The sequence below is a fragment of the Ranitomeya imitator genome, chromosome 4, assembly GCF_032444005.1.
Source record: "Ranitomeya imitator isolate aRanImi1 chromosome 4, aRanImi1.pri, whole genome shotgun sequence".
Taxonomy (NCBI): domain Eukaryota; kingdom Metazoa; phylum Chordata; class Amphibia; order Anura; family Dendrobatidae; genus Ranitomeya; species Ranitomeya imitator.
In genome coordinates this window covers 444031593-444043562 of record NC_091285.1, presented here as the reverse complement: position 1 = coordinate 444043562, position 11970 = coordinate 444031593, and the positions used below count along the sequence as shown (strand labels likewise).

Genomic DNA, 11970 nt, shown 5'->3' with positions numbered 1-11970 from the left:
GCTTAACATAGTTATCAATGACATGCGCTGACTTTTTTATAAACTAGATTCTTGAAGTAACCTTATAAAGAGCTGGGGAAAAACAAAGGAACAGCCTGATATTTAGACAGTCCTATCCACCAAGTGGCAGAAATATTGCTCCCTTGTTAGGCTGCCGTCACACTATCAGTATTTGGTCAGTATTTTACATCAGTATTTGTAAGCCAAAACCAGGAGTGGAACAATCAGAGGAAAAGTATAATAGAAACATATGCACCACTTCTGTATTTATCACCCACTCCTGGTTTTGGCTTACAAATACTGAGGTAAAATACTGACCAAATACTGCTAGTGTGACGGCAGCCTTAGGTGTGCCCTCAGAAGCCATGGCTACTATCTTTTTTGAATGTATCGTTAATGTAACCAGTGCTGGCACGAAATAAAGGTTATAGTGTCAGGGGGGCAAGCACACACTAGCCACAAGGCTCTGCCAGTGAGAAGCCCTCAGCTGTGCCCTGAGGAGGAGAAGACCCAGCAGACATGAGCTGAGGGCTCCAGCATGCACACAGTGATGCACACAGTGATGAAACCCCACATCTCCGCAGTCAGCAGTTGCTGGGAGGGGCAGCTGGACCAGTCTGCCAGATCCAGGATAAGATAGGAGGCAGCGGAGCAGACGAGCCTTCCTCCTCCTCCTCCTCCTCACAAGGACATCGAGGCATCCGTACCTTGTGCACAGGGACCCCCGAGCCCCAGAATTAGGGGAGAACAGGCAGCCGGCAGGAAGAGATTAACACCGGCCAGGCTGGATGCTGCGAAGATCCATGTGATTATTACAAGTCCTGCTCACTCCTCCCCGCCATCACGGTCCAGCGGGAGCCAGGATTGTGGAGCTGGGAATGACTGCTGGCAGCCGAGCGGAGTGTGCCCCCCACCGGGGTCACTGAGAGCCCATGCCCTGCGCGGAGAGGAGCCTCTGTGCCCGTGTGTGCCATGGAGAGGAGTAGCTGCAGCCGCTGCGGGTACGAGGGGTGCTGGTCCTGAAAGACGCCCATGTGCCGGGGCTGCGCACATAAACTGCTGCTGTACACAGCCAGGTATATATAGCTCAGCACCGTATACACTGCCCTATACAGCTCAGCACCGTATACACTGCCCTATACAGCCAGGTATATATAGCTCAGCACCGTATACACTGCCCTATACAGCTCAGCACCGTATACACTGCCCTATACAGCCAGGTATATATAGCTCAGCACCGTATACACTGTCCTATACAGCTCAGCACCGTATACATTATCCTACACAGCCAGGTATATATAGCTCAGCACCGTATACACTGCCCTATACAGCTCAGCACCGTATACACTGCCCTATGCAGCCAGATATATATAGCTCAGCACCGTATACACTGTCCTATACAGCTCAGCACTGTATACATTATCCTACACAGCCAGGTATATATAGCTCAGCACCGTATACACTGCCCTATACAGCTCAGCACCGTATACACTGCCCTATACAGCTCAGCACCGTATACACTGCCCTATACAGCCAGGTATATATAGCTCAGCACCGTATACACTGTCCTATACAGCTCAGCACCGTATACATTATCCTACACAGCCAGGTATATATAGCTCAGCACCGTATACACTGCCCTATACAGCTCAGCACCGTATACACTGCCCTATACAGCCAGGTATATATAGCTCAGCACCGTATACACTGTCCTATACAGCTCAGCACCGTATACATTATCCTACACAGCCAGGTATATATAGCTCAGCACCGTATACACTGCCCTATACAGCTCAGCACCGTATACACTGCCCTATGCAGCCAGATATATATAGCTCAGCACCGTATACACTGTCCTATACAGCTCAGCACTGTATACATTATCCTACACAGCCAGGTATATATAGCTCAGCACCGTATACACTGCCCTATACAGCTCAGCACCGTATACACTGCCCTATACAGCTCAGCACCGTATACACTGCCCTATACAGCCAGGTATATATAGCTCAGCACCGTATACACTGTCCTATACAGCTCAGCACCGTATACATTATCCTACACAGCCAGGTATATATAGCTCAGCACCGTATACACTGCCCTATACAGCTCAGCACCGTATACACTGCCCTATGCAGCCAGATATATATAGCTCAGCACCGTATACACTGTCCTATACAGCTCAGCACTGTATACATTATCCTACACAGCCAGGTATATATAGCTCAGCACCGTATACACTGCCCTATACAGCTCAGCACCGTATACACTGCCCTATACAGCCAGGTATATATAGCTCAGCACCGTATACACTGTCCTATACAGCTCAGCACTGTATACATTATCCTACACAGCCAGGTATATATAGCTCAGCACCGTATACACTGTCCTATATAGCTCAGCACCGTATACACTGCCCTATACAGCCAGGTATATATAGCTCAGCACCGTATACACTGTCCTATACAGCTCAGCACCGTATACATTATCCTATACAGCCAGGTATATATAGCTCAGCACCGTATACACTGTCCTATATAGCTCAGCACCGTATACATTATCCTATACAGCCAGGTATATATAGCTCAGCACCGTATACACTGCCCTATACAGCTCAGCACCGTATACATTATCCTATACAGCCAGGTATATATAGCTCAGCACCGTATACACTGCCCTATACAGCTCAGCACCGTATACATTATCCTATACAGCCAGGTATATATAGCTCAGCACCGTATACACTGTCCTATACAGCTCAGCACCGTATACATTATCCTACACAGCCAGGTATATATAGCTCAGCACCGTATACACTGTCCTATATAGCTCAGCACCGTATACATTATCCTATACAGCCAGGTATATATAGCTCAGCACCGTATACACTGCCCTATACAGCTCAGCACCGTATACATTATCCTATACAGCCAGGTATATATAGCTCAGCACCGTATACACTGCCCTATACAGCTCAGCACCGTATACATTATCCTATACAGCCAGGTATATATAGCTCAGCACCGTATACACTGTCCTATACAGCTCAGCACCGTATACATTATCCTACACAGCCAGGTATATATAGCTCAGCACCGTATACACTGCCCTATACAGCTCAGCACCGTATACATTATCCTATACAGCCAGGTATATATAGCTCAGCACCGTATACACTGTCCTATACAGCTCAGCACCGTATACATTATCCTACACAGCCAGGTATATATAGCTCAGCACCGTATATACTGTCCTATACAGCTCAGCACCGTATACATTATCCTACACAGCCAGGTATATATAGCTCAGCACCGTATACACTGTCCTATACAGCTCAGCACCGTATACATTATCCTATACAGCCAGGTATATATAGCTCAGCACCGTATACACTGCCCTATACAGCCAGGTATATATAGCTCAGCACCGTATACACTGCCCTATACAGCCAGGTATATATAGCTCAGCACCGTATACACTGCCCTATACAGCTCAGCACCGTATACATTATCCTATACAGCCAGGTATATATAGCTCAGCACCGTATACACTGCCCTATACAGCCAGGTGTATATAGCTCAGCACCGTATACACTGCCCTATACAGCCAGGTATATATAGCTCAACACCGTATACACTGCCCTATACAGCCAGGTGTATATAGCTCAGCACCGTATACACTGCCCTATACAGCCAGGTGTATATAGCTCAACACCGTATACACTGCCCTATACAGCCAGGTGTATATAGCTCAGCACCGTATACACTGCCCTATACAGCCAGGTATATATAGCTCAGCACCGTATACACTGTCCTATACAGCTCAGCACCGTATACATTATCCTATATAGCCAGGTATATATAGCTCAGCACCGTATACACTGCCCTATTCAGCTCAGCACCGTATACATTATCCTATACAGCCAGGTATATATAGCTCAGCACCGTATACACTGCCCTATACAGCCAGGTGTGTATAGCTCAGCACCGTATACACTGCCCTATACAGCCAGGTATATATAGCTCAGCACCGTATACACTGCCCTATACAGCCAGGTGTATATAGCTCAGCACCGTATACACTGCCCTATACAGCCAGGTATATATAGCTCAGCACCGTATATACTGTCCTATACAGCTCAGCACCGTATACATTATCCTATACAGCCAGGTATATATAGCTCAGCACCGTATACACTGCCCTTTACAGCTCAGCACCGTATACATTATCCTATACAGCCAGGTATATATAGCTCAGCATCGTATACACTGCCCTATACAGCTCAGCACCGTATACATTATCCTATACAGCCAGGTATATATAGCTCAGCACCGTATACACTGCCCTATACAGCCAGGTGTATATAGCTCAGCACCGTATACACTGCCCTATACAGCCAGGTATATATAGCTCAACACCGTATACACTGCCCTATACAGCCAGGTGTATATAGCTCAGCACCGTATACACTGCCCTATACAGCCAGGTATATATAGCTCAGCACCGTATACACTACCCTATACAGCTCAGCACCGTATACATTATCCTATACAGCCAGGTATATATAGCTCAGCACCGTATTCACTGCCCTATACAGCTCAGCACCGTATACATTATCCTATACAGCCAGGTATATATAGCTCAGCACCGTATACACTGCCCTATACAGTCAGGTATACAGCTCAGCACCGTATACACTGCCCTATACAGCCAGGTATATACAGCTCAGCACCGTATACACTGCCCTATACAGCTCAGCACCGTATACATTATCCTATACAGCCAGGTATATATAGCTCAGCACCGTATACACTGCCCTATACAGTCAGGTATATACAGCTCAGCACCGTATACACTGCCCTATACAGCCAGGTATATACAGCTCAGCACCGTATACACTGCCCTATACAGCTCAGCACCGTATACATTATCCTATACAGCCAGGTATATATAGCTCAGCACCGTATACACTGCCCTATACAGCCAGGTGTATATAGCTCAGCACCGTATACACTGCCCTATACAGCCAGGTATATATAGCTCAACACCGTATACACTGCCCTATACAGCCAGGTGTATATAGCTCAGCACCGTATACACTGCCCTATACAGCCAGGTATATATAGCTCAGCACCGTATACACTGCCCTATACAGCTCTGCACCGTATACATTATCCTATACAGCCAGGTATATATAGCTCAGCACCGTATACACTGCCCTATACAGCTCAGCACTGTATACATTATCCTATACAGCCAGGTATATATAGCTCAGCACCGTATACACTGCCCTATACAGTCAGGTATACAGCTCAGCACCGTATACACTGCCCTATACAGCCAGGTATATACAGCTCAGCACCGTATACACTGCCCTATACAGCTCAGCACCGTATACATTATCCTATACAGCCAGGTATATATAGCTCAGCACCGTATACACTGCCCTATACAGTCAGGTATATACAGCTCAGCACCGTATACACTGCCCTATACAGCCAGGTATATACAGCTCAGCACCGTATACACTGCCCTATACAGCTCAGCACCGTATACATTATCCTATACAGCCAGGTATATATAGCTCAGCACCGTATACACTGCCCTATACAGTCAGGTATATACAGCTCAGCACCGTATACACTGCCCTATACAGCCAGGTATATACAGCTCAGCACCGTATACACTGCCCTATACAGCTCAGCACCGTATACATTATCCTATACAGCCAGGTATATATAGCTCAGCACCGTATACACTGCCCTATACAGTCAGGTATATACAGCTCAGCACCGTATACACTGTCCTATGCAGCTCAGCACAGTATACACTATTCTACACAGCAAGGTATATACAACTCAGCACTGTGTACAGTATCCTATACAGCCAGGTGTATATAGCTCAGCACCGTATACACTGTCCTATACAGCTCAGCACCGTATACACTATCCTATACAGTCAGGTATATACAACTCAGCACCGTATACACTATCCTATACAGCTCAGCACTGTATACACAACCCTATGCAGCTTAGCACTGTATACACTATCCTATACAGCAAGGTATATACAACTAAGCACTGTATACACTATCCTATATAGCCAGATATATACAGCTCAGCACCATATAGATTGTCCGATACAGTCAGGTATATACAGCTCAGTCAGCACTGTATACACTATCCTATACAGCAAGGTATATACAGCTCAGCACCATATACATTGTCCTATACAGCCAGGTATATACAGCTCAGCACCGTATGCACTGCCCTATACAGCTCAGCACTGTATACACTATCCTATACAGCAAGGTATATACAACTCAGCACTGTATACACTATCCTATACAGCCAGGTAAATACAGCTCAGCACTGTATACACTGTCCTATACAGCCAGGTATATACAGCTCAGCACCGTATGCACTGCCCTATACAGCTCAGCACTGTATACACTGTCCTATACAGCAAGGTATATACAACTCAGCACTGTATACACTATCCTATACAGCCAGGTAAATACAGCTCAGCACCATATACATTGTCCTATACAGCCAGGTATATACAGCTCAGCACCGTATGCACTGCCCTATACAGCTCAGCACTGTGTACACTATCCTATACAGCAAGGTATATACAACTCAGCACTGTATACACTATCCTATACAGCCAGGTAAATACAGCTCAGCACCGTATACACTGTCCTATACAGCCAGGTATATACAGCTCAGCACCGTATACACTGCCCTATACAGCTCAGCACTGTAAACACTATCTTATACAGCAAGGTATATACAAATCAGCACTGTATACACTATCCTATACAGCCAGGTAAATACAGCTCAGCACCGTATACACTGTCCTATACAGCCAGGTATATACAGCTCAGCACTGTATACACTATCCTATACAGCCAGGTATATACAGCTCAGCACCGTATACACTGTCCTATATAGCCAGGTATATACAGCTCAGCACCATATACACTGTCCTAAACAGCTCAGCACCGTATACACTGTCCTATACAGCCAGGTATATACAGCTCAGCACTGTATACACTATCCTATACAACCAGGTATATACAGCTCAGCACCATATACACTGTCCTAAACAGCTCAGCACCGTATACACTGTTCTATACAGCCAGGTATATACAGCTAATCACCGCCTACATTGTCCTATACAGCCAGGTATGTACAGCTCAGCACCATATACACTGTCCTACACAGCCAGGTATATACAGCTCAGCACTGTATGCATTTTCCTATATAGCCAGGTATATACAGCTCAGCACCGTATACATTGTCCTATACAGGCAGGTATACAGCTCAGCACCATATACACTGTCATATACAGCCAGGTATATTCAGTTCAGCACCGTATACACTGTCCTATACAGTCAGGTATATACAGCTCATCACCATCTACACTGCCCTATACAGCCAGGTATATACAGCTCAGCACCGTATACACTGTCATATACAGCTCAGCACCGTATACACTGTCCTTTACAGCCAGGTATATACAGCTCAGCACTGTATGCATTGTCCTATACAGCCAGGTTTATCCAACTCAGCACCGTCTACATTGTCCTATGCAGTCAGGTATATATAGCTCAGCACTGTATACACTGTCCTATACGGCTCAGCACTATATACACTGCCCTAAACAACCAGATATACAGCTCACCACTAAATACATTGTCCTGTATGATCATATACTGTATACATATATATGTATATATATACTGTATATATCTTAGCACTATATACACTGCACTATGCAGCCTGCTCCTACCTGACCAAAAGTGAGGATGGAGATGCCATGTAATACAGACACGATATAAGGTGAGTGGAGAGACAGCATATATATATACATGTGTATACAGCAATAAACTATATACTGGACTACAAGTGTGATCTATTATCGACCTATGTAATGGTCTATCCTATCAAGTATATATCTATTACCTATTTAATTATTTATTCTGTCACATTATCTATCTATCTTTCTACCTATCTGTCATGGTGTAATGTGGTGGCCTGAATGTGCTTATGTCGTACTGAGCTGACATATAGTAGTCTAGTAGCCATCTATTAGTGCTGGGACCCTGGCATGTATACTCAGCAGTGGATGCAGTGTGCAGATGTATAACCTCCATCACTGTGCATTGTGTGCTCAGACTTAGCATTGGAACAGCTGACTATTAACTGTAATGTTTCATGTATCACTGTGCTGCTGTGCGCCATAGCTTTCTGTCAGACACACTAACCTCTGGATGTGTAATGTAACGGCAGGAAAGGAAAGCTACAAAGTAATTACATATCAATATTTATTTAGAATATTGTCTTCTTAGTGAAAAATAAGCATCTGGATACGTGGTGTGGACATCTAATGTAGCTTTCTATCCAAGCTTCAATTGTCTAGGCTGGAGATGGGTAATGGTCACCTTCCTTCTCATGTTTCATTCTGGGCCCTAACTCTTCATTTTGGGTTGACATCTGTGGTAGATGTATCACTCTGACTGAACCTCTCGAGATGAGGAATCGATGGCCACCAACATTATATTTAGTACTGAACCATAGGCATGATGCTGAACCTTGTGGTGTTGACTTCTGTGGTGGCTTTATCATTCAAGACCAACATCTTGTAGTTCGAAGATGTGTAAGGGCAACCCATGTTCTTCTGTCCTTATACCGGGCTTTGGACTTGTGCTGATTTATTTGTTTTCTGTGGTAGCTTTATCATGATACTCATATGCTGGTCAGAAAATAGATAACTGTGTTCTACTCTCTCCTCTTGAGAATAACATAGTGCTTCCATTGTGATATGTGGGTCAAGAGCAGTAATTGCATTAAATAGCTTCGTTGTTTTCCTACAAGACTTGGGAAATCTTTGAGTAACCTGATACCTGATAAATTAATACTTGTCTGGATTTTGTTCTTCTGTCTCTGTAGACCAGGGGTGTACAACCTGCGTCACATACAGTCAATAGTGCCATACTGTCTGACCCCCAGCCATCTCAAACATCACCCTTTTTGGAACTCTTCTGTATTCAGTACTCCAGAGAGGTAGAGGTTGTGCATGAACAAGGCTCTCCCCATTATCATTTTTAATAAATGTGTAACCCTTGATGGTTTCCTTAACTTTCATAAACTACAAAGGAGATAGCTGAACTTTTCGTGACTTCCTCAACGCAGGGGAGCAGGTGACCCCTATTCTTCATATAAGCAAAACTCCCAGAATTCAAGATATTTATGGCACGTGCTATCATCTCACATGGTTCCACCAAATTAATTTTATTACAGTCTATGGCACTATATAAAAATGTAGCCTTTGGATCAAAAAAAGGTTGTGTTCCTCTGCCCTGGGCCATTTCACTCCTCATCTTACATTGTCTTCTTCATATCATTACTGTGAGTTATGTCAACGTCTTTGACTTTCCATGTACCATTTTCATCCTTGTTTCTCAGTCTTAATCTTTCAAACTTGATTTGTATCACTTTTTCTTGTCTCATTTGCCTCTTTTTTTTTCACTCATTTTTTTTTTTTCTTCAATTTTTCCCCTGTCCCCTCCGGTCTTCATCCCAATTCTTTCCCCAGAGTTCTATCTGTAACACCAATGCTGCCAGAGCTGGAATAAAGAAATAAATGCTGTCAGACATTTTACGTGATTGGACAGGACCCAATTTTGGCCCCAGTGTCCCCATCCCAGCCTGCGTCATAAGTTATTCATGATTACATACTACAGTCAATTATTTTAATTACCATAACTGTTGCCAAGGTGCATTATCTGCATCATTCAGGCCTTCATTTACTAGTAATGTTATGTTATTTTTGGTATCTTCCACCTCGAAGAGATGCATATCCTGGAATTTGTGTATATTTTTCCTCTAGTATATAGGCATTTTAAAGTGGATCACATTGATGTTTGTGGGTTTCTGTTTTAGAATTACTGCGTATAGTTTGAATCTGCCCATGAATTCTGGAAGTCTGATTGCTGATATTTCCATTCAAAAAGAGGCTAAATTGGGTAATTCACTAATAATTAAAAACTATTTCTCTTAAAATAAAAAATAAAATCCCATATAAAAATAGGTCTTGGAGTCGTCCTCGACAAATTGTCAAAGGGCCACTGCACATAGAACACAAGCAAAGAAAAAATGACAACAATGAAAACCTCACATGATCACCTCTCTATTGTTCCTAATGTATCCTATATCTCAATTTAAAAATTTGAATCGTAAAATTGAAATGCAGGTATGGAATTTAGGTGAAGGGGGCTGGAAAAAAACACGGGAAGAGAAGGCTGAATGCTAAATCTACCTAAGAAATCGCCCTCTTCGCTCACCCAATGCCTGCTGGTTTCTACATCCTATTCCTACCTTGGCACACACTGGAAATTTCCGCTTCGCCAATTCCTAGTTGGCGGGTCACCTGCCATTTCTAGTGTTTCAAGAAGAGACCTGGAAGTAGAGAGCAGTAGGGACTTTGGAATTGGGAGATTAGGGGCTTCAATGAGGGTGAGGATTGCTTCTTTTAGGTTGGGGTCACACTTGCGAGTGTGATGCGAGAAACTCGCACCAATACCCGGCACTGCCGCCAGCGGTTTGGAATGGAGCGTTCAGCTGCCTAGAAATAACCTAGCCGCACACTCCAGTCCGAGTGCCGGCGGCAGTGCCGAGTATTGATGCGAGACTCACGCGAGTTTCTCGCATCACACTCACAAGTGTGACACCGGCCTTGCTCAGTAAACCAGTTTGAGCCATTGGAAATTTATTTTTATATGCTGGGCAGCCACTTTAGCCAAAAATAGAAATGTTGGGGTAGCTGCACAATGTAAGGGGATAAAACAGAGAAAAATCCAAGCCCATGCTACTTTTTATTGAAAAATGATCTAAACCCCATTATTTGTGGATCACTGTCACTGTTTTACCTTGATCATTCTGCCCACTCTTTATGTATTTTGTGCTTGTCAATGTTTTTTCAATAAAAATGTATGCTTTTATTATTAAGTAGCATGGTCTCGGATTTCTCTCTGTTTCGGCTTCTAATTGAGTTGCTACTGCACTTCTTTTGGGGCATGATTTAGCAATATATGTATATATACAACAAGAAGTTCTATTGGAGAATTTTCAGAATACAATGTAAGTGGAAAATATCTTTGGTTCATGTCTATGTTTAGGTTTCCATTTATAATGGAAGCTACAAAGCAGTACCAGATCCAAATAAAAATAGCACTGCATAAAGGGAAAGCCGTATTACCGACGCTTGGGCTCCCTATGTGCCTGCAGAATTGGAGCAAAGTCTTTCTCCAGCTTAATGAAAGTCTAGCAATTTCATCTTTAGTGGACAATTTTATGCATGTGCTTATTTTATATTCTCTTAAAGGGAACCTGTCACCTGAATTTGGCGGGACCAGTTTTGGGTCATATGGGCGGAGTTTTCGGGTGTTTGATTCACCCTTTCCTTACCTGCTGGCTGCATGCTGGCCGAAATATTGGATTGAAGTTCATTCTCTGTCCTCCATAGTACACACCTGTGCAAGGTAAGATTACTTTGCGCAGGTGTGTACTACGGAGGACAGAGAATGAACTTCAATCCAATATTGCAGCCAGCATGCAGCCAGCAGGTAAGGAAAGGGTGAATCAAACACCCGAAAACCCCGCCCCTATGACCCAAAACCAGTCCCGCCAAATTCAGGTGACAGGTTCCCTTTAAGGTTTGGCATATGTTCTGAAAGGGAAATTCATGAGATTATAATTACATTTTATCTGCAAGAAAAGTTTGACATTTTAAAAATACAAATATTTGAAAGTGATTGTAATGACAAATTTTAGCTTTTTTGGTACATAATGCCTGGCTTAGTACAGTGTTTATGATTTGTTGCAAGTAGTTACTGTATGTATCCCTCTGGTCCGCTATTGCATGGTATTAGCTTTCCTGATAGACCAGACGTGGGAGCAATCAGTT

At 43.8% G+C, this 11970-nt stretch overlaps 1 protein-coding gene across 2 annotated transcripts in view; it reads left to right on the top strand.

The window, feature by feature from the left end:
- Window positions 1-479: 479 nt before the first annotated feature.
- The window catches only part of LINGO1 (leucine rich repeat and Ig domain containing 1), a 691465-nt gene continuing 679974 nt past the window's right edge, over window positions 480-11970 (top strand). The window contains exon 1 of one of the 2 annotated variants that reach the window (XM_069765663.1): window positions 480-1076. The gene's annotated coding sequence lies outside the window, so the exon portion shown is untranslated. The remainder of the gene's footprint in view (window positions 1077-11970) is intronic. The other variant, XM_069765666.1, reaches the window with a different exon arrangement.